The sequence below is a fragment of the Chrysemys picta genome, chromosome 10 (genome assembly GCF_011386835.1).
Source record: "Chrysemys picta bellii isolate R12L10 chromosome 10, ASM1138683v2, whole genome shotgun sequence".
NCBI classification, from domain to species: domain Eukaryota; kingdom Metazoa; phylum Chordata; order Testudines; family Emydidae; genus Chrysemys; species Chrysemys picta.
In genome coordinates, this window is record NC_088800.1 from 13,375,352 (window position 1) to 13,399,937 (window position 24,586).

The 24,586-nt window shown below is 45.5% G+C and overlaps 1 long non-coding RNA gene across 1 annotated transcript in view; it reads right to left on the reverse strand.

Moving 5' to 3' along the window:
* Positions 1-1,358: 1,358 nt before the first annotated feature.
* The window catches only part of LOC135973901 (uncharacterized), a 41,402-nt gene continuing 18,174 nt past the window's right edge, over positions 1,359-24,586 (reverse strand). The window contains exons 2-4 of the long non-coding RNA XR_010590946.1: positions 15,633-15,747; positions 13,683-13,844; positions 1,359-1,575 (exon numbers count right to left, since the gene is read on the reverse strand). This is a non-coding gene — a long non-coding RNA (uncharacterized LOC135973901). The remainder of the gene's footprint in view (positions 1,576-13,682; positions 13,845-15,632; positions 15,748-24,586) is intronic.

The window sequence follows — 24,586 nt, forward strand, 5'->3', positions numbered from 1 at the left end:
ATCTGTCCCACAGAAGCTCCAGGCGCACATAGAGAAAGAACATAACAGGCTCCGTAGGTCAGACATGCTGAGTCCTGGTACTTCACATCCCTTGCTACCCACATGCCCCTTGAATCCAGGTTTGGACTGAGTCTGAGCCAGTTAGCACCCCAAATTCAGACTAGCTCTGAAGGCCTGAGCCACCAATCAGATAATTTCCCTGGCCTCATGAGCTACCTCAGAAGGTGAGAGAAGAGATGAGCTTTTTTCCTTTTTTTAAAAAATGACAATGTTGTCTCTTGAGTCTGTGGTGCCTCCCCATTAATTATCTTGGTCAGAGGTAGGTGTTTGATTGCCAGGGCTGATTACAGTGTCTAAGGGGCTGATTGCAGGAGGATAATTGCAAAGTCTAATGAAAGACTAAAAATGCTCAGAGCCTGAAACCCAGTGGGGAAAATGTGCCCAGCTTCCGTGGAGAGTTTGTCGGTGTGGGGATAAATGGCTCACTCTCAGAACACACTCTGCCTATCTGCACGGGGAAGGTTCATCTCAGAAAATACCAGCTTCCCTGGGAAGCCTTTTGGGGAGGGAAGGACAGTCATTTAAAGGAGGGGTTTGCTCACAGGATCCCATGCAAGGTCATTCTCCCATGAGAATGATAGCGACAATGTAATTTCACATCTCATTGCTATGGTGGGGTGTTCAGGAGGCATCAACCTTATTGGGTGGCGGGAGACCTTCTGTGTGACCAGCCTAGACCCCAGGGGCAAGGAGACAGATGGGGTGGTTACAGGCTGACGTGATAAAACTTGGCTGTAACCAAGAATCCAGTCACTGAGTGCAGAACAATTGCAGGATTCCACTTTACTTTTATGCATCCGAAGAAGTGGGCTGTAGTCCACGAAAGCTTATGCTCTAATAAATTTGTTAGTCTCTAAGGTGCCACAAGTACTCCTGTTCTTCTTTTTGCGGATACAGACTAACACGGCTGCTACTCTGAAACTTTACTTCCAGTCTCTGGCCTCACACATGCCTTTGAGCTACATGCACTCAAATCACAAGGCTTTAGCTTGTCAGTACTGGGTTTTCTTCCCCTTCCTCTGAATATTCATTAGATAAAAGCTTGAGCTAATCAGTCAGAGATTTAATAGGCTGCAAGAGAAAGATTGGTTTTCTTAGCCCCTATCCAATGCACGCTGCTCCATTCAATGAAACAACCTCTGTCAATCCCTTAGGATTGAACTGCAATGGAGGAAGCTCAGACAACAATTTCAGTCACTAAGCCTGGCTCCAGCTACAGGAACTGCCTCCCACTTTCTCAACCACCTACAGAAAATGAACTAGAATTCACACTGTGGTGGGGGGGGGGGAGAAGCATAATATTTTATTTTGTTGGCATCGTGCACTTGTAATAAAAGTGCCTTCTCTAATACAAATCAATGGTGACTTAAAATACACAATAAATGTTGCAACATTAATAAAACCTGCTACCCATTACATTAGACTTTGCTGTGCAACTTGCACAGCGATTTACAATCTTCATTTCAATCCTTCTCATGCTTCCAGTGGAGAGTGAAATGGTCTAAAACAGCTGTCCTAGGAAATAAAATTAATACAGTTGCCATGTAAATAAAATGCAACAGACTCCTTATGATTTCCAGACTCTGAGCACTGAGAAGACTCCTAGATAAACAGAGTATGAAGGGCCCATGTATGTGTGGAACTCAAGCGCTGATTGAAGTGGCTTCTAGGTAGCAGCTATTTAGAGTATTGAAGTGTCAAAGGCTGCAAGCAGCAGCAGCAGCAAAGGCAACATGTAATGGATCATTCTAGCTGAAGGACCTTGAAAACATCAGTGGGCTTAAGGCCCCTCTTTCTGTGCCCCTGTGCTTTGTGACTCCACCCCCTACACTCTGCATGCACAAGTAGGTTTATAGTTTATAGCCACATGATTTTGGTCACGTCACATCCTTTTAGTTTTAATCCTTCCTGGCTCCAGGAGTTTGCATTGAGGACTTTGGGACAAATGCTATTCTCACTGCCACTAGAACTCTGTTGATTTACATGGAATTACGCTGGATATACACAGGTGTAAATTAGGGTAAAATCTGGTGCCAGATTTCCAGAAAAGACAGGCATGTAACTGTGTGTGCAAAGAAGATATATATAGACAGAAAAATCTCTTTCTAAATGATGATCAACTAACACTGTGGAAGAAAGGCTATACTGGGTCAGACCAATGGTCCATCTAGCCGAGTATCCTGTCTTCCGATGTTTCCAATGGCGCCAGATGTTTCAGAGGAAATAAACAGAACAAGGTAATTCTTGAGTGACCCATCCCCTGTCGTCCAGTCCCAGCTTCTGATATAAATCCATACAGCACTCATTATTCCTTGGAAAGACTCACTGATGTATCCATGGCTATTGGAGGAGTGAATCCGATTAGGGTGACCAGACAGCAAGTGTGAAAAATCGGGACGGGGTTGGGAGTAATAGGAGCCTATATAAGAAAAAGACCCAAAAATCGGGACTGTCCCTATAAAATCGGGACATCTGGTCACCCTAAATCTGATAGGCACTGTGGCATGTTTGACATACGTTTTTTCTGATCAGAATTACCCTGGATCATTTCAGTCCCCTACTTAGATGATCCTTTGCAAGTGAGATTATCTGCTAAGACAGGACTACCCAGTTATCACTGTACTGCACACTGCATGCCACGGAGAGCCTCAGATCCTTCTGGTCCAAAACTGTAGTCCCATACCACCTGAGCTCAAGGAGAATCCCCATTGGCTATTTGCAGTACAGAGCTTGTGACACACTACTAAGCAATTCTGATGCCAGCCAATAGAACACAGTGGTAAGTACTGATGCTGGCCAGCTCTTTTATGGTGGCATCTGGAAGGACCCTTAACATCCTCCACGGCCCATTTTGAAGAGATTTCTGGTAGCAGACAACTTCTTAATCTAGTTGAAAAAAGTATAACAAAAGCCAGTGGTTGGGCGCTGAAGCTAGACACATTCAGACTGGAAACAGCATGCACATTTTTAACAATGAGGAGATATAGTAATATACCCAGTGATATAGTAAATTCTGCATCACTTGATGTCTTTAATCCAAGACTACATATCTTTCTAAAATACAAGCTATAGTTCAAACAGAAGTTATGGGCTTGATGCTGGAATTTCTGGGTGAAGTTCTATAGTTTGTATTGTACAGGTGGTCAGGCTGGATGATCGTAATGGTCTCTTCTGGCCTTAAACTTTATTAATCTATGTTGTAGCAACCCCGGATGAAGAGAGTTGCTTGCAGCTAGACCACTGAAATTGACCTAGTAACATCATGCGCCAAATTTCCAGCTAGCCTTTGATGTTGCACCACTCTGTGCGCTAGATTGCACCTGCAAAAGTGTCCAGCTACATAGAAAAACCTGACAGACACACAGAGAGACAGGTTGCATCAAACAGTCATGATTAAGTGCACATGACTGTTTGCATGTGAAAATTGGATACGAACCCTCTTTTTGTGGATGCAATCAGTTGCATGTGCAAAAATGTGCATGCAAACTTGGAGAGTGGCTACAGGCTAGCTAAAAATTTGGCCTTATATTTTGGTAGCAGAATTAGCAGGGGTAAATCCAGACCTGGTGTACATTGTATGACTCCACTTAAGGCAATGGAGCCATATTACTTACAACAGGTCTAAATCTGGCCCACTAACTTTATAGATCATAGCATCACAGACATTAGAAATAGAAAAGAGGTCATCTAGCTTATCCACCTCTCCCCACACTTCCAGTTCAGGAAGTCAGGTTTCAGAGTAGCAGCTGTGTTAGTCTGTATCTGCAAAAAGAACAGGAGTACGTGTGGCACCTTAGAGACTAACAAATGTATTTGAGCATAAGCTTTCATGGGCTACAGCCCACTTCATCGGATGCATGCAGTGGAAAATACAGTAGGAAGATATATATATAGATACACAGAGAACATGAAACAATGGGTGTTACCATACACACTATAAGGAGAGTGAACAGTTAAGGTGAGCTATTATCAGCAGGATAATTAGTTGCTTCTCCTGTCTATAATTTTAAATGCCCCAAACAATAGCTTGCCATAGCAAGGGGTGGAAGCACTATCTCAGAGGATACATTTACACTGGATAAAAGACCTACAACATGGCCATGTCTGACCTGGATCAGCTGACTTGGGCTTGGGGGATTGAGTTGCAGAACTAAAAATTGCTGTGTAGACATTTGGGCTTCGGCTGGAGCCCTCTTCCCTCACAGGGTCCCAGACCTCAGGCTCTAGCGTGAACACGAATGTCTACCCTGCAATTTTACAGCTCCACAGCCTGAGCCTTGCAAGCCTGTGTCTGCTGACGTGGGCCAGCTGCGAGTGTTTAATTGCTGTCTAGACCAGGGGTCGGCAACCTTTGGCACGCGGCTCCCCAGGGTAAGCACCCTGGCAGGCCGGGCCAGTTTGTTTACCTGCCGCGTCTGCAGATTCGGCGGATCGCGGCTCCCACTGGCTGCGGTTCGCTACTCCAGGCCAATGGGGGCAGCGGGAAGCGCAGGGCCACCCAGAGGATTCAGGGGGCCTGGAGCAAAGCGGGGGAGCTGCAGCGCTTGTACTAACCCAGCGGCGGTCCGGGTCTTCGGCAGCATTTCGGCGGCGGGGGGCTCTTCAGTCGCTTCACATCTTTGGCAGCACTGAAGGGCCCCCCGCCGCCGAAATGCTGCCGAAGACCCGGACCGCCGCTGGGCCAGGGCTCGCGGGGCCCCTGCAGGGCCCGGGGCCTGGGGCAAATTGCCCCACTTGCCCCCCCCCGGGCGGCCCTGGGGAAGCGGTGTGGGCTGAGGGATGTGCTGGCCGCCGCTTCCCGCCGCCCCCATTGGCCTGGAGTGGCAAACCGCGACCAGTGGGAGCCGCGATCCACCGAATCTGCGGACGCGGCAGGTAAACAAACCGGGCCCTGCCCGCCAGGGTGCTTACCCTGGCGAGCCGCGTGCCAAAGGTTGCCGACCCCTGGTCTAGACATATCCTGAGAGGCCTGATCTAAAGGTCACAGAAGTCACTGGGAATCGTTCCATTGACTTCAACGGGCTTTGGATCAGTCACAGCTTAATGTATTTAAGTTTCAGGAGGAGTTTCCTGATACATGGCCCATATTTGCTTTTTATGAATTTAATCCTATTCCTCCTAGTTATCCTGGGACCACTCTAAATAATTTCTCTCCATCACTGTTATTTACAACGCCCCTTCTGATATTTGAAGACTATTATTATGTTCCCCCCATTAGCATTGATTAGCCATGCTGGGTATTTTTACCTCATAAATCACACTCCTTCCAGCTCCCTAATCATTTGTCGATCTTCTCTGAGCTCTCCACAACTTTTCCTCAGAATGCCTTTTTATATTTTTGAAAACACACTTTTATGTTTTAATTTCAAGTGGCAGGAGAGATCATGGTAGTGATGGATAGACAGAGCCAGTGAGTCACTCAGACGTATGGATGCAGGGCCCAGGGGTGTAATCCATCCTCCCAATGCTCAGGGCAATTTACACATATAACCCCCTTAGCATCAAAGGGATCAAAGACAGCAGCTTCTCACTGCATAGCAAGAGGACGGCGCTTCTCTTAATGTTTTAAACAAAACCCAAAGCCACACAAAAGTCACCCACTTTTGGGTATTGTTAAAAATTCTATCGTGAGACCAACAGACTCTGTTCAGCAGAAGGGCTTGCCGCAGTTCATCAAACTTTCAAATGCTGCTTTATGGATTTGCCCTGAAATAATGTGAAACTGATGCGTGTGAAATTCACAACCGCACATGGTTTTGTGCGGTCTGAACAAGCACAGCAAACCCAGCTGCAGTTAGCTTGGGGAAAGTTCAGACCCAGATCCAAGCCTGAACTTTATAGCTTACCTGGGTCTGTCTCTATTTTTTACTCAAACTCCAGGTAAAACTCAGAAATCTCAAAGCAAAACTTATTCAGGAGCTCTAACACCAAACTCCAAGTGAATCACAACGGGACTCCTTCAAAATAAAAGCACCACACACACGTCACCCAACTCTAGAGCAGCCACCTCTCCACCACCCCAACCCCAACCTCGGTTCAATGGATTAGGGTCAATTTAATAAATACAATCTGCTGCATATTTTCATCTTCCTTTCTTCCTCAAACAGCTGGAGGCTGAAGAGTAGCCCTTTTTGTATTTTTCCTGTGGAGAGAAAAAAGCCCTCAAACATTGCCTTTTCAGACTTGTCAAGTTATTCATCAATCGGAAATATAGACCAAGCTGTACGGCCAGGCACATTGTCAGTACAGCACAGCCAGAAAACATCCTGCCCCAGGCACTAACTCAGGGTCAGTGTTCTCTATTCAAAATGAGACAATGCACAAGATCCAAGTCTCTCTGCTTAAGTCAGCCTCTGTAATGGACCCGAATGAGCACTTCAAATCTGAGACTTATGGAGCTCTGAGAGAATTTGGATCTGAATCCACTTCTGGGATGCAGCTCGGCCCCACCTCCAGAATAAAGGCAGGTGGGAGTGGGAGATTAGTGGCTTTACATCCCTTTTTTTCCAGTCTGAGTACTGGTCCATACTGGCCACCTACACGACCCTGGATTTGCCCCCCAGCATTGCTCCACTTTCTATTTAGAAATGAGGAATGATATAACGGGTGCTTGGTGCCTCAGAAACTGACACAGCCACGAGTTAATCTCCACTTGCATAACTTCACCTGAACCCAGCAGGATTTATGCATCCCACTCCTCATGCTGAGAGGAGCACAGCCAATGTCATCTGTCTCTTTTTTTATTGTCCCTCTTAAAGTTTATGTCTTCAAATATGGTCTAGTTATGAGTTAACAGTACTGGAAAGATCAATACCAGAGTCTGACTAGGGGAGCTCGAAACATGTTCGTAAAAGTTAAATTAGCATCATAAAATGATTATGGGCTCCAGTTTTTTCCTTACTTGGATTTGGCTTGCCTGCCAGCGAGGAGCTGTTCACATCTGCACTCGCTTTTTTGGCTTTGGAGTAGCTTTGGAAGCACAAGAGGTCTGATCTAGTATCCACTGGAGTCAATGGAAAGACTCCCAATGACTTCAGTAGGCCTCACACCTAACCACTTATTTTTATAGTCCTGCATCAGAAGCAGGATTTTAAATAGGTTTTTCAGAGATGAGCTCCAAGAATCACCAACACAAAATCGAGACACCAGTCATGTGCTTGACCTTCAGGAGAAGCAAGCTGCAGACAGTGCCCCTGCCCTAACACCTTAGGGCTAGGCTGAGCTCTCATTCAGTGCCCTGGAGGGACACAATTTCTTCCCTGCTCTCCCCTTGCTCCCCAGCTGGCTCAGCTCCACGGGGGTGGGAGGGAGGGAGGAAAGAGAGCCAAGGCTGTGCTCATTTTCCAACCACCTATGCAGGAGGGAGTACTGGGCATGCATCACCTGCTCTCCCCCCATGCAGCAGTCATGATCCAGGGAGCACTAATGCAGTCACACAGGCGGTAGGGGTGAAGGCGTACGCTCTGCGCAACCGTGTTAGGCTGGTCATAATCTGGCAGAACAAATATGTATTAACAACAATATATCATTGTCTATATATGCCTTTAGATATGGGTGTGTGCAGAGATGTGTGTGTGTGTATGAACAAATCACAGATTCACAGACACACCCACCCACCAGTGGGTGCCATTAAAATCTGCATTACTTTGCCATTAACATCTCCACTAGTTTGCCTTTTCAGATCAATAACATTATGAGGGTATTGCCAATATCTAGCTATGGTACTTCTATGGCCCACATTACCATAATATCGGAGCACCTCAGATTCTTTAATGGATTTCTCCTCACACACCCCTGTGAGGTAGGGAAGAGCTAGTATCCCCATTTTACAGAAGGAGAACTGAGACACAGGGAGACCAAGGGTACGTGGCAAGACTCAGAGCCTGGGTCAATTGAGTCAGGCTCGTGGGGCTCGGGCTGTGGGGCTAAAAATAGCAGTGTAGACGTTCTTGCTCAGGCTGGAGCCTGGGCTCTGAGACTTTTCCCCCTTGCTGGGTTTTCAGAGTCCAGGCTGCAGCCTGAGCAGGAACATCTACACTGCTAGTTTTAGCCCTGCAGCTGGAACTCCATGAGTCTGAGTCAATTGATCCAGGTTCTGAGACTCAGGGCTGCGGGTTTTTCTTTGCAGTATAGACATACGCTAAAACAAGTGGCTTGCTCAAGGCTCCATGGGAAGTCTGTGGAAAAGCAGGGGACTGAAGCCAGGTCCCCGGCTTGCACATAACCACAGGATTACCTTTCCTCCTCATACTTGGCATAGTGACCCCTATTCAGTAACAGTAAGTATTTGCCAAGGCATTTGCAAAGACAACCACACTCTCTGTGTGTGTGTGTGTGTGTGTGTGTGTGTGATATGCTTATACACACACACACACACACACACACAGACCGTGATTGTCTTTGCATTTGTGTATGTGTGCGTGTGCATAATGTGAAATTTCAAACCACCTTTTAGAACTACATGACATAGCTTCACTCTCTTTCAACAGAAACACTGCTCAGTGATTTACATTCCTTTGTAATCTGATGCAATGATTAGAAAATCACTTCATTGTAGTTTTTCTCTTTAATGTGGCAACTGGTGACCCTTCCGTGAATTTGAGAAGAAAATGTCACCTCTTTATGTGGAAATGAGTCATCCAAACATCAGGGACCAGCAGTAAGTGTGACAAAGACCAAAGTGAAGAGAACATGAAATTGACTTTAATCTGATCACAGGCTTTGGTTCTAGGGAAGGGAGGCACATGCTGGAAAGTAACTAGAAGGGACAGGAGGTCCCCATTTAAGGAGGTGTAGACATGTAAAATACTGGAAATACTGTATCATAATATTACTACCTATGATCAGAAATAATACCACAACATCTTATTACCTCCAATTCTGACCTGTACCATCCCCTCTGCCTTTCACATAGAATCATAAAATCATAGAAGATTAGGAGTGGAAGTGACCTCAGGAGGTCATCTAGTCCAATCCCCTGCTCAAAGCAGGAACAATCCCCAACTAAATCATCCCACCCAGGGCTTTGTCAAGCCGGGCCTTAAAAACCTCTAAGGAAGGAGATTCTACCACCTCCCTAGGTAACCCATTCCAGTGCTTCACCACTCTCCTAGTAGTTTTTCCTAATATCCAACCGAGACCTCCCCCGCTGCAACTTGAGACCATTGCTTCTTGTTCTGTCATCTGCCACCACTGAGAATAGCCGAGCTCCATCCTCTTTGGAACCCCCCTTCAGGTAGTTGAAGGCTGCTATCAAATCCCCCCTACAATATACCTACCAGTTCTTACAGAAGTTCCACCCCTTTTGCACAATGTTTAGCTCTGTGGCCTGTGGTTGATTCTCTCATTCTTAGGATGTCTCTTCCTTTTTCCAACTTGATGTGCTTAAGGACAGTTTTAAGATGTAGTGATCCCAGTTAGGGTTGCCACCTGGCCAGGTTTTCCCAGGATTTACCCCTCTTTTGAGGTAGCTGATTTGAGAGATCTGTAAGAGTGCTCAGTACACACTGCAAGCTATCCAGCTTTATGGTCTCAGAATCATCCTAGATGTCCCAGTTTTTTGTACCTCAGAGGTGACAGCCCGAATCTCAGTGTGGCTGTAAACTGCTTGCTGAGAGAGAGCCTGAAAGTGAACTTTAGTGGGTAGTAAACCAGGTTGAAAAATTTTGACTTTCTTTAGACAAAAAAATAAGGAAAACCAAAATATTTCAATGCTGCTAGGGTGAATTATGGGAGTTGCAGCTTGGGTGCCTCATGCTCTTTTCTATGGGCTGGAACCCATGTCTGGACTACATCTCCCATAATGCACCACTGTCTCAGTGAGGAGAGATGGTTGCATCCTGGGCATCATTGACTGTGTTGTATCCTCGGAGATGTAGTCAAGAAGCCCTGCCCAAAGAAGAGAACGGGGACATGAGGAAACTAAACTCTAACTCCCATGAGGCACCGTGGCAGAATAGCTGAATCAAAATATGTTTGGTTTGGTGCATTTATTTTTTGACAGAAATTGAAATTTTCCACCTAAAGCAGACGTTTTTGACCAAAAAACCCCCAAAACAAATAAATAATTTTCCATCATAAAACAGTTTTGGCAGAAATTCTTTGACAAGTCCCACCGGGTACAGTGGCAGGCAGCAGCATAGCAAAATGAAGCATCCACTCTAGTGCATACAAATGGTAACGTTAAGAGGCTCTCTCACTTGTCCAACTTGATTGAGAGGGATATTGGCTCACATCTCCTAAGGCTGCCAAATGATTAGACTCAAGCTCCGGTGCTTAGAACTAAGCCCCAGCACAGCTTACAGAGATTCTTGGGGCAGATTCTTATTCTGCTCTGCCCTTTATGCTACTCAGATGACTGATCCTATGCCACCCTCCCCACAGCCCACTGAGGAGGGTGCATATTAAGGGTGGCAAAGGGAAGGCAGGGAAAAGGAGGGTTGGGAACATGATGCACTCCAGACATCTCCAACCGGCAGAAGGCACCAACAGGCTGCTCTAATCTGTATCCAGAGCTGGACAGAGCATCGGAGGCGGCTCTAAACAGCTCCCTGGATGTACTATGCTCATTGTAATCGGGAAAGAACATATAACCTGGCCCGATGATTTTTCATTGCCTCTTTCCTGCATCTAGGGGGGCTAGGGCACAACCACATGCATGGATATGTATACAGGCATTAGAGTAGACACAGCCTATACCACCAACGGGGATCTAGTGTATTTAGATTTTCAGAAAGCCTTTGACAGGGTCCCTCACCAAAGGCTCTTAAGCAAAGTAATGTAACGGGATAAGAGAGAAGGTCCTCTCATGGATTGGTAACTGGTAAAAAGATAGGAAACAAAGGATAGGAATAAATGGTCAGTTTTCAGAATGGAGAAAGATAAATAGTGGTGTCCCTCAGGGGTCTGTACTGGGACCAGTCCTATTCAACATATTAATTAATGATCTGGAAAAAGGGGTAAACAGTGAGGTGTCAAAATTTGCAGATGATACAAAACTACTCAAGATAGTTAAGTCCCAGGCAGACTGCAAAGAGCTACAAAAGGAGCTCTCAAAACTGGGTGACTGGGCAACAAAATGGCAGATGAAATTCACTGTTGATAAATGCAAAGTAATGCACATTGGAAAACATAATCCCAACTCTACATATAAAATGATGGGGTCTAAATTAGCTGTTACCACTCAAGAAAGAGACCTTGGTATCATTGTGGATAGTTCTCTGAAAACATCCCATCAATGTGCAGCAGCAGTCAAAAAAGCGAACAGAATGTTGGAATCATTAAGAAAGGGATAGATAATAAGACAGAAAATATCATATTGCCTCTATATAAATCCCTGGTATGCCGACACTTGAATACTGCATGCAGATGTGGTCACCCCATCTCAAAAAAGATATACTGGAATTGGAAAAAGTCTAGAAAAGGGCAACAAAAATGATTAGGGGTATGGAATGGCTGCCATATGAGGAGAGATTAATAAGACTGGGGCTTTTCAACTTCAAAAGAGATGACTAAGGGGAGATATGATTGAGTTCTATAAAATCATGACTGGTATGGAGAAAGTAAATAAAGAAGTGTTATTTACTTCCTCTCATAACACAAGAACTAGGGGTCACCAAATGAAATTAATAGTCAGCAGGTATAAAACAAACAAAAGGAAGTATTTTTTCACACAACACACAGTCAACCTGTGGAACTCCTTGCCAGAGGATGTTGTGAAGGCTAAGACTATAACAGGGTTCAAAAAAGAACTAGATAAATTCATGGAAGATAGGTCCATCAATAGCTATTAGCCAGGGTGGGCAGGGATGGTGTCCCTAGCCTCTGTTTGCCAGAAGCTGGGAATGGGCAACAAGGAATGGATCACTTGACGATGACCTGTTCTGTTCATTCCCTCTGGGGCACTTGGCCTTGGTCACTGTCAGAAGACAGGATACTGGGCTAGATGGACCTTTGGTCTGACCCAGTATGGCCGTTCTTATGTTCTCATGTTCACTGGCTGTGATATTGTCAGTACTTATGAGATAAGCAGGGGAATCTGAATGTGGATATTTACATTCTGTCTACTTAAATTTCCCTCTGTGATTTCAATTAACTTTTCCTTCACTTTCTGCCCTAAAACTTGTTGTGTAGTGTTTCTCTGCACTAAGTACTTCTGTGTTCCACTCCAGAGGCAGCTGCATTTCAGCAGTGTGTGAACCACTCCTATACAAACAACTGTAAAGTGCATTGGCATCCTTGAGTGTGAAAGGCACTGCATAAAAATGCAGAGATCATTCTAGGAGAGACAGTTCATGTCCCCACAGCACCCTTACCCCGCCATGCATATAACTTGCACCTTCATTCTCTCCTCCTATACATATTAAAAAATATTGCTCGATAATCTAAAGGTGGGTCTGTTTTGGAGAAAGAGCAAGAAGTGCAATAGTCAGTTGGTCAGATACCAAGCTGAGAGGCATCTTAAAATTAAGATAGATCAATAAATCGATCCCATTTAGGTTATAACTTCTCCACAATGCCCGTTGTTCACTAACTGCTGTGCTCCCAGGTCAAATGAAACAAAACAGGCCTCCCTTCAAAGACTCTGGTCCATGTGTTTGGAGAAATCCACCGAGCTGTTCTGCCGTCACACACAACAATACACAGAGGCTTTATCTGACAGTTGGGGAGGCTTGGCACAGCAGCTCACCACAGCGGGTGGCTACCTGCAGTTCGGAAGTCTGACAGCTCTTCCGAGACAAAGGAGGCAAGGCAGTGATTAGTCTTGCAACAGGAGTGTCACTGCAAGATTGTCGGCTCTCAGGTCACTTCCCAGAGTGCTAGTCGCTAGTCTGCTGGACATGAGGAAAGCAGAGGTAAAGAAGTTTTCTGCAGCCTGGATCTTCCTTCGCGAATGAGCTGTCGGGATGTTTGCAGCAGCTTGCTCACTCAGGCTGTGATGGGTATATGTGATGGTTTTCTTTGCTCAGATGAGAGTCTTCCCTTTGTTCTCTGATTATAGCTGATCAATGATTTTTAACTGCTGACTTAAACACAAATGCTGCAGCTAGACAATGGGTAATGGATACTTTTTATTGTAGCCACATTCCTCAGTAATATATAATTATGTTTGCACTTACAGGGCCCCTTTCATCCGAGGAGCGCAAAGTGGCCAAGCTTCATAACTCCCTTGTGATGTAAGTCGGCGTTCCGGATGGGAAACAAAGGCACAGGGAGCTGATATTGCTAATCCAAGGCCACAGAGTGAGTGAGAGGAAGAGAGAGGAACAGAATGCAGGAGTCTTTATTTCCTTTACAAGAAGGATATGCTGTAGCATAAGCACAGAGCATCTGATTTTACAAACGGCTGAAGTCAGTGGGAGCTCTGAAAATCAGGCCACTGCCAATCTAAAATTTCCACATTAAAAGGTGATGGCCAAGTCACTCACTAAAAGGTCAACATGCAGGTTCTCCTTCACACACACACACACACACACACACACACACACACACACACACACACACACACCTGTGCTGTATACAGCATGCCTGAAAATTAAAGATTCCAAGTGGAACAACAGAGGTGTGACTGACTTTGAACATGGCACGCCCTTTCTCCAGCCCTGCACTCTGCCTCCACCTACCTTTTGGTGTCGGTGGCTGGAACTGGAAGGATGACAGAAGGTCAGTGTAGGTGTCATCTGAAAGTCTGTTTCACTTCACTTTCTCTGGACTGTGGTGTTAGAGCTGTAATCTGAAGATCACAGAACCCCATAGAGATGGTTGTCTAGGTGGTTGTCTAGGATCTGATTGCAAATAAAGGAGACAGCATAAATTCACCTGGAATTTCTAGATTAAAAAATATTTGCTCCTCTTTCAGTCCTCAAAACCCCTCCTGCTTCCTGTGGCAGCTTTGCTTTGTGTTCTACAGCTCATAGGTTTTGAACACCTGCCATGAGCTGACTGTCTAGCTATCTAGGGACTGAAGTGGGCTGTAGTCCACGAAAGCTTATGCTCTAATAAATTTGTTAGTCTCTAAGGTGCCACAAGTCCTCCTGTTCTTCTTTTTATCTAGGGACTGTACTTCTGAGGTACCCATCATTATAGTATCTAGGTGTCAACATCACGAAAGGGCCACAGAGTGCACTTACTTGTCCCATGGGGAAGGGGCTCTCATGGGCCAATGTGGGGATTCAAGAGGTGTTGATCATCTAATGGATTGTGTGGGCCAAAGTGCTGGACATTGGCACTCTCCCCTTTTATTGTTTCACTGGCACAAAGAAGAAAGTGGATGATACAGAAAGATCCATGACTGACTGATTCGGGGATTGCAAGAGACTACAGAACTTCACACCTCACACCCAGGTCAACTCCAGTCTGGGTCAAGGCCTATATACCATTCCCATCTAATAGTTATGGTTCCCATGTGAAATGAGCTGAGGTGTCTGTGTCTCAGCCTGGTTTCCTACAGGTGGGGGTGTTTCCATCACCAAAACCACTTCCACCTGTGGCATTAAATTCCCCCATGCTGGCAGCCTCAACGGGGAAGCCAGACATGGAACAGGCCTTGGAGACTGGACTGCTTCCGCAACCCTAGAGGAGATGCAGCCAGGTCAGGACATAGGCGTATTGGAAGGACAGTGTGGGGGAAGTTTTCCCAGTCTCTACCTTTCTCTGAGCACAGCAGAGCTATCCTCAGTCTCCGGGGCTGTCAGCTTAATGCCTTTCACCAGGACTAACTTCACTTTGCAATGTAAATAGAATAAAGCAAAACTTAAAAAAAAAAAAAAAGCCTGGATAAGGATTAATTATTCATTCAGAGAGTCCTGTCAGCGCTTAGACCCCTTGCACAGGGCACCCAGTGCATCTGCTCTCTGTCCTTAAAGGCAACCAGTGAGCAGGATCTGATTCACTGCTTGAATTAATCTATATGAATGGCTCTGGGATCCATTTCAAAGCAGCCCCGAGAATTGGTCTATAAAAAAGGCAGCCCAATTTGTCTCAGAAACTACAATGTGAAATGAATGAGGACTTTACAATCTCCTTCAGCCATAAAAAAATGTACACATCTCAGACCGCTGCGCTCCCATTTTAATTAAACCAATAATTAAATTTTAATGAAATGAAGGCTTTCTTTATAAAGAGCCAGCACAGGCATTTTTTCTAATGGAGGTGGGAGGAGGAGTAGGTATTGGACCATGCCACCCCCTTCTCCAACCACCCCCAGCACAAGTGGATAGCTGAGTGGGCCCTTTTGCCTCAAGGCAATGAGTAGAGCAGAGAAACAGCCATTGGGAATGGGAGGGGGGCAGGGGAGAGAGGAGAGCCTCATTTTGGACTTTTCTCCCTGCAGGTGTATTCCTATCCCTATTCCTTCATTGCAGAGCCATTGGTCATTCACGTTCCTTGACTTGCACCCGGGAGTCGGGGAGGCTGTAGCTAAGCCACTGGTACCTACATAAAGTCATCAGCTCTACTTCATGAAGCCCTGGGGATAGAATTCAGGATAGTCAGAAACACAGACCTCTCCATTTCCTTTATCACTCGACACAAACAGGGCTTCCATCTCTATCACCCGGAGGAGGCAGCATTACCTGACTTTAGCATTGCAAGGGCCAGGAGTTTCTGACACACCGTCCGGCCACACGCACTTCCCAAGTTTCTTGGCAGATGAATTCAGATATGAGATGGCCATCTTCATGTGCTTCCCTAATGGAAGTAGACAGCATTTAATAAGGAGATATACCTATTTCATAGAACTGGAAGGGACCCCAAAAGGTTATTGAGTCCAGCCCCCTGCCTTCACTAGCAGGACCAAGTACTGATTTTGCCCCAGATCCCTAAGTGGCCCCCTCAAGGATTGAGCTCACAACCCTGGGTTTAGCAGGCCAATGCTCAAACTACTGAGCTATCCCTCCCCCATACCTTAAGAGATATTCCTGACCTCAGCTGGCCTAGGGAAAGATAGATCTTCCTCTCCTTGCACCATTCTCTATTTAGGCACTTCATTTTATGGTAAATCTCAATCAAATACTTCCAGGGGGTCACATTTCCACTAGAAATGGGTCCAAAGCACTGGGTCTAGCTAACCTGCCCTCGCAACTTCATATTCAGTCAGGTGTGTTCAAAAATGATGGCTGGCTACAAATCTGTCCCTAAAGGTCAAAGGGATGTGAATATTCATCATAAATTAAGACAGGCTCACTAAAAATTGGACAAATGCATGATCAGCAACGGTCTCTTTAATTCTAGTGAGGAAAACCCAGAAGTGAAATGAAGGAACTGATTTCCCATGTCAACTGCAACTACCACTGAGAGCTCTCCTGAGATTTCACTGAGTTTGTGGGCCAGCATGAAATAGAGTGCTGAGAATGTAGACCCGCTGAATTCTGTTCCTGGCTCTTTCATTGATTTTCTGTGTGTTCTTCAGCAAGTCACTTAATATCTCTGCCTCAGTCTCCCCAAGTGTAAGCTGGGGATAATAATACTTACCTAACCCTGGAGAGCAAGTTGTGTGGATCAATTGATTAAGGTTTACACAGTGTTTTGCAAATGTCAAGTGCTATGCAAATGCTAAGCATTATTCATATTCTTTGATGGGTTCTTTTTTATGAAAATGGAATTGAATCACCACTTTTCTAAGAGCCGTTTTCTTACATACAGAATTTTCCAAAGGGCTGCACTTTGACACAAGAATTCCTATTAAATTGTGTCAGATCAGTTTTCTTCTGCAGACTCTGAGAGATGCCTCAATCCACTCAGAAAGGGATCAAATGAATGAAGGCAAGAAAAGTGGATTCTTGGAGGTGGAACTAGGAGGTGGAAGTCCTATTATTTAGTGTGACTCTAGTTACTGTATTTAATGTGTTAGCGTAAGCGGAAGAACAGACTAGCTCTTTTGGACAGCATCCAGAGTGTTTTCAAGAAGCCACTTTTCTGCACAATAGCTGGACCAAGATGGGGAATGTAATTCCGAGAAATGAAGAGCAGATGAAAGTCAGGACACATCATTCTAAGAGATCCTCTTGTATTGTTTCCAAAGCCAAAGCTCTGGGAACACTGTGTGTTTCCACTCAGCCAAGCCAGAATGTGGGCAAGTACAATCCTTCAACCTTAAAATTTCCCCCTGGTCTGGGAGAAGAGCTCATTCCCTGCAACGTGAATTCCACTGGATGAGACTGACTTCCTGTTTGCAAAAGAACACTTCCTCCATTCAGGATGGGTAGAATTTTAAGGGTTCGTTATGATTAATACCTGGCCACCCACTGCATTTCCTACACCATCCTCTGAGATGCTGTCCCCTTCCTCAGCATCTCTAGAACTGCTGAATTTAGTAGGTCATAAACTGACGTTCAGGATCAGCTTTAGCCAGTTCTGAGCTTGCATCCTGAATTTCCACCAGACCTGAAGAATACATTGTAGGCTTCAGGATGTCTTTATAGAAACCCAGGCCTGTGGGACCCAGCAGCAGACATGAGAAGATTTATCTGCTTCAAAGGAATGCTTTGTTGTCCTTGGAAGGGCTACAGAGATATGGGGCAGAGTGAGAGTTCATGGAGAGTGCATCAAAAGCATCATCATCATCCCCACTTCCTGTCTCACACCACATGGCGAAGGAGGAAGATCCTCTAATCCTCTTGGATTTCATTGGAAACATCCCATTACATCAGGGCAGGGAGCAGGCACTTCCATGGCTTGTGATACACCAAGAAGGTAGGCAAGGGCACTCAGGATTGACTTGTGGGAGGTGCACCCAGCTAGCCAAGGCAAATGCTATAAAAAGAGACACAATTTTTAAATTCCAATAGCCTTGCATTGGTGGAGTGTTAAACTGGATTGATTAAAGTGGTTGAGAACAGTGAGCAGGCTTTGTTACCAGTGATGGCCAAGATTAGGTATCTAGTGACCTAAAGTGGTTCCCTATTTCCCTAGAGGTTCCTCATCTCTAATTTACTCAAAGAGTTCCTTCAGCCACTTTCTCTGATGAGCTACTCTGCCTAATACTAAAAATGAGTACATGAAAAGGACTAACACAGGGGTCGGCAACGTTTGGCACGCGGTTCGCCAGGGTAAGCACCCTAGCGGGCTGGGCCAGTGTATTTACCTGCTGATGCGGCAGGTTCGGCCGATCGCGGCCCCCACTGGCCGCGGTTCACCGTCCCGGGCCAATGGGGGCGGCGAGAAGCGGCGCGGGCGAGCGATGTGCTGGCTGCCCCCATTGGCCCGGGACGGCGAACCGCGGCCAGTGGGGGCCACGATCGGCTGAACCTGCCGTGTCAGCAGGTAAATAAAACTGGCCCGGCCCGCCAGGGTGCTTACCCTGGTGAGCTGCATGCCAAACGTTGCCGACCCCTGGACTAACATCTCCAGCCTCAATGATAAATCTAAGCCAGTCCCCTCTGCACTAACCCATATCCTTGCTCATTGATAGAGAGACAGAGAGAGCATGTGTGTATTTGTACCCTTGTAATTCAAGAACATCCTAGGGATACAGTTTTACCTTCTGTAGTAAACAGGAACAAAACCAGCATAATTCATTCATTTTCTTTCCTGCTGCAATCACAGAAGAACAATAGGAAGGAGGACAGGCTGCTAACCTGAATGTGCCTGGAGAAAAATATCATTCACAACAGGCTGGCATTCCATGATCTAGTCACTATTTGGTCTCTGATGGTGGTCAATACCATATCCGTCAGAGAAAGCTGTGAACCCCCTTAATGCACCTTAATGTCTTGCCTGTTCAGCTTGAGTTCTTGTTCTCCTTTTCCCACATTTCTCACCTTCCAGACCTAGTTTTTATGTTGCCTTCTATGCATAATGTATGTGCATCTATCTGTGTGGTAAAAAACACGTGATAGTACTGAAAAGCAGACGCAATGCAATCTCTTCCTGTTAATGAGCAAGTCAGAGTTACATGCATGGCATTTGTCTGGCCAGAATGTGGTCCATATCCTAAAACACTCAATTAACCTGATTCCTCAGTGTCTTGCATTTTATGTTGACATTTACACCTGTGCAAAACACAACTAAATTGGAATGGTAGCATTTTGCACTTTGCACAGATGCAATTGATGACACAAGATGCAAGGGATTGGAGATTAAGGGCAGAAGAATTCCAATAGTTGTCTAAGCATATGAAAAATATTGCTATGATTTACTGAAAGAAAAGGAGATGGGTGATATTCGTGTTAGAAACATTCAGAGAGCCATAAAAGGAAGAACCAGGAATCCCTTTGTTTTGTCGATTCGGCATTGCTAATTTAACTATTTCATTGCTGCTCCACCATTGCACCTACTGTTGAAATCAAGGAATATTAGAATATAAGTGCAATGTTCATCCTCACAGCATGTGGGTTCTACCCACAGATATTCAGAGAATTCCACAGCACAAAAAGTGCCTCCCACCTGGATGCACCTAGAGTATGCAGCGGTGCAACAGATGAGTTGTACTGGGATGAACAGCATTCAGCAACACTGTAGGTCAGTTGTGGGCAACCTGTGGGCCATGGGCCATATGCGGGGGGAGGGAGGTGCGTGCGGACAGTCAACATCAGCAAAATGTCTCGCGGCCCACAATCAGATTACCCTGATTGGCCTCATGTGGCCCGTGGGCCGCAGGTTGCCCACCACTGCTGTAGGTGCACCCTACCTGAATGTATCTGAAGCATTCATTGAATGTATCTGGACCAGTCAGTAACACGGTTGGTGTGTCTGACTTTCATGTAGGGTGACCAGATGTGAGGAAGAAAATATCGGGACACATGGGGGGATCGCCGGCGGAGCAAAAAAAAAAAAGGGGGAGTGCCACAAAATATCGGAATAATTGCGTCCTGACCAAACATCGGTCGGGACGCGGGACAAACACCTAAATATCGGGACAGTCCCAATTTTATCAGGACGTCTGGTCACCCTACTTTCATGCACATGCAGGATTAAATAGCAGAACAGGTATTATCTCCCTGTATGTATCTGAGGCATTCTGGGAACATCCGACAGCAGTCAAGCGGTTAAATAAATCTATTTCAGTCCAAGATATGTGTTTTTATAAGGCAAGCGTATCATAAACCAGAGGGGAACATGATCATAACAAAATATATTGCAGAATCATTTGACAAACTGTCAAGGTAGAGGAAGCATACATTATTCTTGACATAAATGTTTATTTTAAATAAACACCATGGAGTGCAATCTAACCAGTGCTTTTCTCCTCAGTGTCTGGTAGGGGTGAGCCTACATGCCTCTTTCAGTGGGAAAGCAAAGTTTCTGAGTGATCTCATAAGCAGCTCAAACTGTAATTTTCCAACATATTGCCAAATATCTATTCCAAACGGGATTCAGAGACTGGAGGGACCACATGAAAGTTCTGAGCGTCTAGGCAGGTACCATATGCAGAATCAGTTATTATTGTCCTACTTGCTGTCCAGGGATCTCTGGGTTAGTAAGTCTCTTGATGGGAGGCAAAATGAGGTCTCTTTTTCCAAAGTCTCTTAACATTTGGTTTTAAAAAGTATGAATTTGATGATCAGGAAAACAAGGGACTGATAGCATCACTGGGGAAAACGGATCAGAGCCAGGCATATGAGACTGAGGTTCTGTACAAAAATACCCCTGATCTCCCAGTCCCTGCACAGCCTTGCCAATGCATCACAGTCCTGACCTGCTGTGCCAGTCCTGTGCTCTCACAGAGCTTTGCCAGCCAGTATCAAGACCTCATAAAGATGAACCATATAATATATCCCCCCAGTGACTGCTCCACAGAGCATAATAATATAGCAACAACACGCTGCAAGGCAGATGTCATAGTGACCTCTGATGGGAAACAACTCTAGGCTAAGCCAGATTTCTCCAGCCCAGGCTGATACTTGATACAGTAACAGCTTATTATTAAATAGTAGTAACACCAGAAACCCAGAGTGTGTCTATTTCAAAGCCAGAAGAGGTTAATTTCCCCTTCTTGTGGCAGCAGAACCCACTTCCATCAACATCTGAAAATGAGAGTCAACATCATGACTTGTACTTGGGAACGATTTCATTTTCATTTGAATCCTTTCACTCAGGGCCAGCTCCAGGCACCAGCCCACCAAGCATGTGCTTGGGCCGGGCGCCTGGAGGGGGGCGGCGGGGCCCCGGCCGGGCTCGCCGCCCTCCCCCCGGTGCTCCGGCCGGTCGGGGAGAGCAGGGCCCTGGCCGGGCTTGCTGCCCTCCCCCCGGTGCTCCGGCCGGTCGGGGAGAGCAGGGCCCTGGCCGGGCTTGCTGCCCTCCCCCCGGCACTCCGGCCGGTCGGGGAGAGCGGAGAGCCACGGCGGGCTCGCCGCCCTCCCCCTGGCGCTCTGGCCGCCGGGGGCTCTCCGCCCTCCCCTCGGCACTCTGGCCGGTTGGGGATTGCGGGCCCGCGGCCGGGCTCGGCGCCCTCCCCTGCCGCGCTGGGGGGGGGCGGCAGGTGGCTTTTTTGCCTAGGGCAGCAAAAAAGCCAGAGCCGGCCCTGCTTTCACTACTGCAGTGTGGTAGCAGTTTCCAGCAGGAGACTGAGGCAAAGGAATAGGGCCCAAGCTCAGTGAACGGATTTTCTTTTCATTTTACTTTACATATTACCCACAACACTTGTTAGGAAGACAATGAAAACAAAGTGTATGTCATGAAAAAGTTTGGAGGAAAAAGAAATAATATCCCCATTCTTATCTTGGATACACATAACTCTGACATGGGAAGTGGGTGCATCTACTTAATACACATGAAACTTGGACAGCTAATCAGGTGTTTTACATATGGAGCTTTTCCAACTCATTTATCTCAGCTAAGGCAGAACTTTGGAGGGAATAATTTAATTAAACACCATGTACTTCTCTTTTACTCTTTGTGTCTCCTGATTCTTCTCTTACTTATTCTGGGGTAAATCAGGAGTAACTCCACTGAAATCAAAGGTGACACACTAGATAGATCCTTGTTCTGTTTCTGCATTTCATGGAGATCAGATCGATATTGGACTGTTTAGACCATTCATCAATCTGTTTTTATGTCCCCGGTTCAGCAAACACTTAAACATGCGCTTCACTCTAAGCACTTACTTAAGTTCCATTGACATGAAAGCTAAACATGTGTTTTTCTGAACTGCGCCTCCGGTGGAAGATGGGATACTGGACAATGAATACCACTGGTCTTTTCTAAGAACAGATTTAAAAATTTTATTAAAGTTAATGTTTAAAATCAAATTTACACAAGTTAAGAGGGAAGTAGTACATCAGGAAGTAGGAAATCAGCTACTGTGCCATTTTTTTATGTGGTGCAGTAGGAGATGGGACCCGCCAGGCTACGTGGGCCATTGATCTGCTCTTATACATCACTTCTCATTTTCTTTTGAAAATTCCTGCAGCAGTTTCACATGGCTCAGCTGATAGGTACCATTGTCACCAGGAACAGAACGAGAGACAATGCAAAACAACTTCTTTAAGCTGCCTTTAATTAGCCCTTAAGTCATTTTCCGTTGATGGATTAATCATTCTAAGACACGATGTGCTAGCAGTGCTCATAAAAATGTTTTTGAATTTCTTTCCAGCCATCTGAGGACGCTGCTTCTCCCTCATTTCTTACACAAAATTCTGTTATTAGATTTTATTGGGCCCTGCTGATGTGAGACAAAGCTCTGAAGTCTGGCCCTGGGAGTCAATTGACAGATGTGTTAATTCTCGGAGACTGATTCCTTTAGGATCTGCAATGTCTAAGTACATTTTTTTAGGATGATGTGTGTAAATCTTTGTGCTTGGGGAAGTGAGGGATCAATAGAAATGAAAGGAGTGGAATACAGTGCAGGCTGACAGTTACCACACGGGTAGAACTCTGCCATTTCACCTTTCCAATACCAGTGGCAGCACCCCTGCCATTCCAGTCTTAGGTCTTCACACAGCCAATGTGCTTCAGTCTTGCTACATAGGATCCCTGCTTTTCCTGCCATGGGCACCCATGTGGCTCTATCAATCCATCTTCCAGCTAACCTGCAGGACACACACCCATTCCAGGCCTTGGTGCTCTCACAGCTCAGCCAATTCATCATACAGTAACGCATGGTAGGATTAAATCCATGTCTCCAGCCCTGTTCCCCACTGCCCACATAAAGGAAAGAGATGCTTGTGTACTTTGAGAGATCCAGTATGTTCTTCTTCAGTGCTGAGTTCTGTAGGTTGTGTCATTAGCGGTGTGGAGGGGTCTTTTTGCCCTGGGAATTGTCAGCAGCGAGGAGGGATGTGAGAGTAGTATGTGGGCTTAATGATGGGTAAGTGAATGCATAGTACTAGAGGGGTTCCTATGTGTAAGTATTAAGGGGTTGCAAAAGAGGGGGTGGGGACTGTAAACTTTAGCAAATGCAGTGTTGTTTCTGTGGAACAGGCTAGGGCCTGGTCCACACTAACCCCCCACTTCGGACTAAGGTATGCAAATTCAGCTACATTAATAACGTAGCTGAATTCGAAGTACCTTAGTCCAAATTTACCACGGGTCCAGACGTGGCAGGGAGGCTCCTCCGTCGATGCCGCATACTCCTCTCTCCGAGCTGGAGTACCGGCGTCGACGGCAAGCACTTCCAGGATTGATCCAGGATCGATTTATCGCGTCTAGACCAGACACGATAAATTGATCCCAGAACATCGATTGCCTGCCGCCGGACCCAGAGGTAAGTGTAGACGTACCCTAAGTGTTTGTACGTAGGGTCGGTGTAAGTAGCTCCTATTCAGTGCAGCTCACCTAGACACAAGGCTTGCCTTAGCAAAGAGATGGCCTCAGACTGTCATTCAGTGGTCACATGCTCTATGCCCTGAATGTTCTGTGCTATTTGCAAAGGCAGATTTTGAGTATGTGTGTCACTGACATATTAGGCTGTCTCTGAAGAGGGCAGTTAAGCTTGCATTGATGTGTACTTAACTCTGTCTTTTCTGGTTTCCAGAGGTTTGAGTTTTGCTGAACTTGATGTTTTGGAGGACTTGAGATACCACCAGGCAGCCTTAACTCTTCAGTGGCTAAGTTTTTTGTCAGTAAATGTCCTAAGTTTTCGAAAAATGTTTTTTTGTAGACGTCTGTACTAAGAAGCAGCCATCCTTAATTTTTTAATAAAATAATATAAAAATAAAATGGACCGTTTTATTATGTCATCCTCTGACATGTCATATTATGCACTTCTACTACTACTGACATGTCATGAAATAAAAATAATATCACAATGCCCATAAAATCAAATACATTTCATTTTGAAACAAAATTTCAGTTTTCTTCAAAATGAAATTTTCCAAAATGATATCTGTTTTGTTTCAGGAAAATTTGTTTTCATGAGAAATTTCACCAAAATTGTTCATTTGTTGAGATGGCATTTTCTGATGGAAAACTGTTTTGACTAAAAATTTCCAACCCACTTCTAATATACAGATCATTAACAATATAAGGAAATGTTTCCTAAACATTTAAATTGGGGGAAGGGTTTGCAGTTCCCCTAGGATCTCTCCCCATTTTACTGTTCTTCCCCATGTATCATACTGGCTCACAGTGTATGTATCATTTCCGCCCT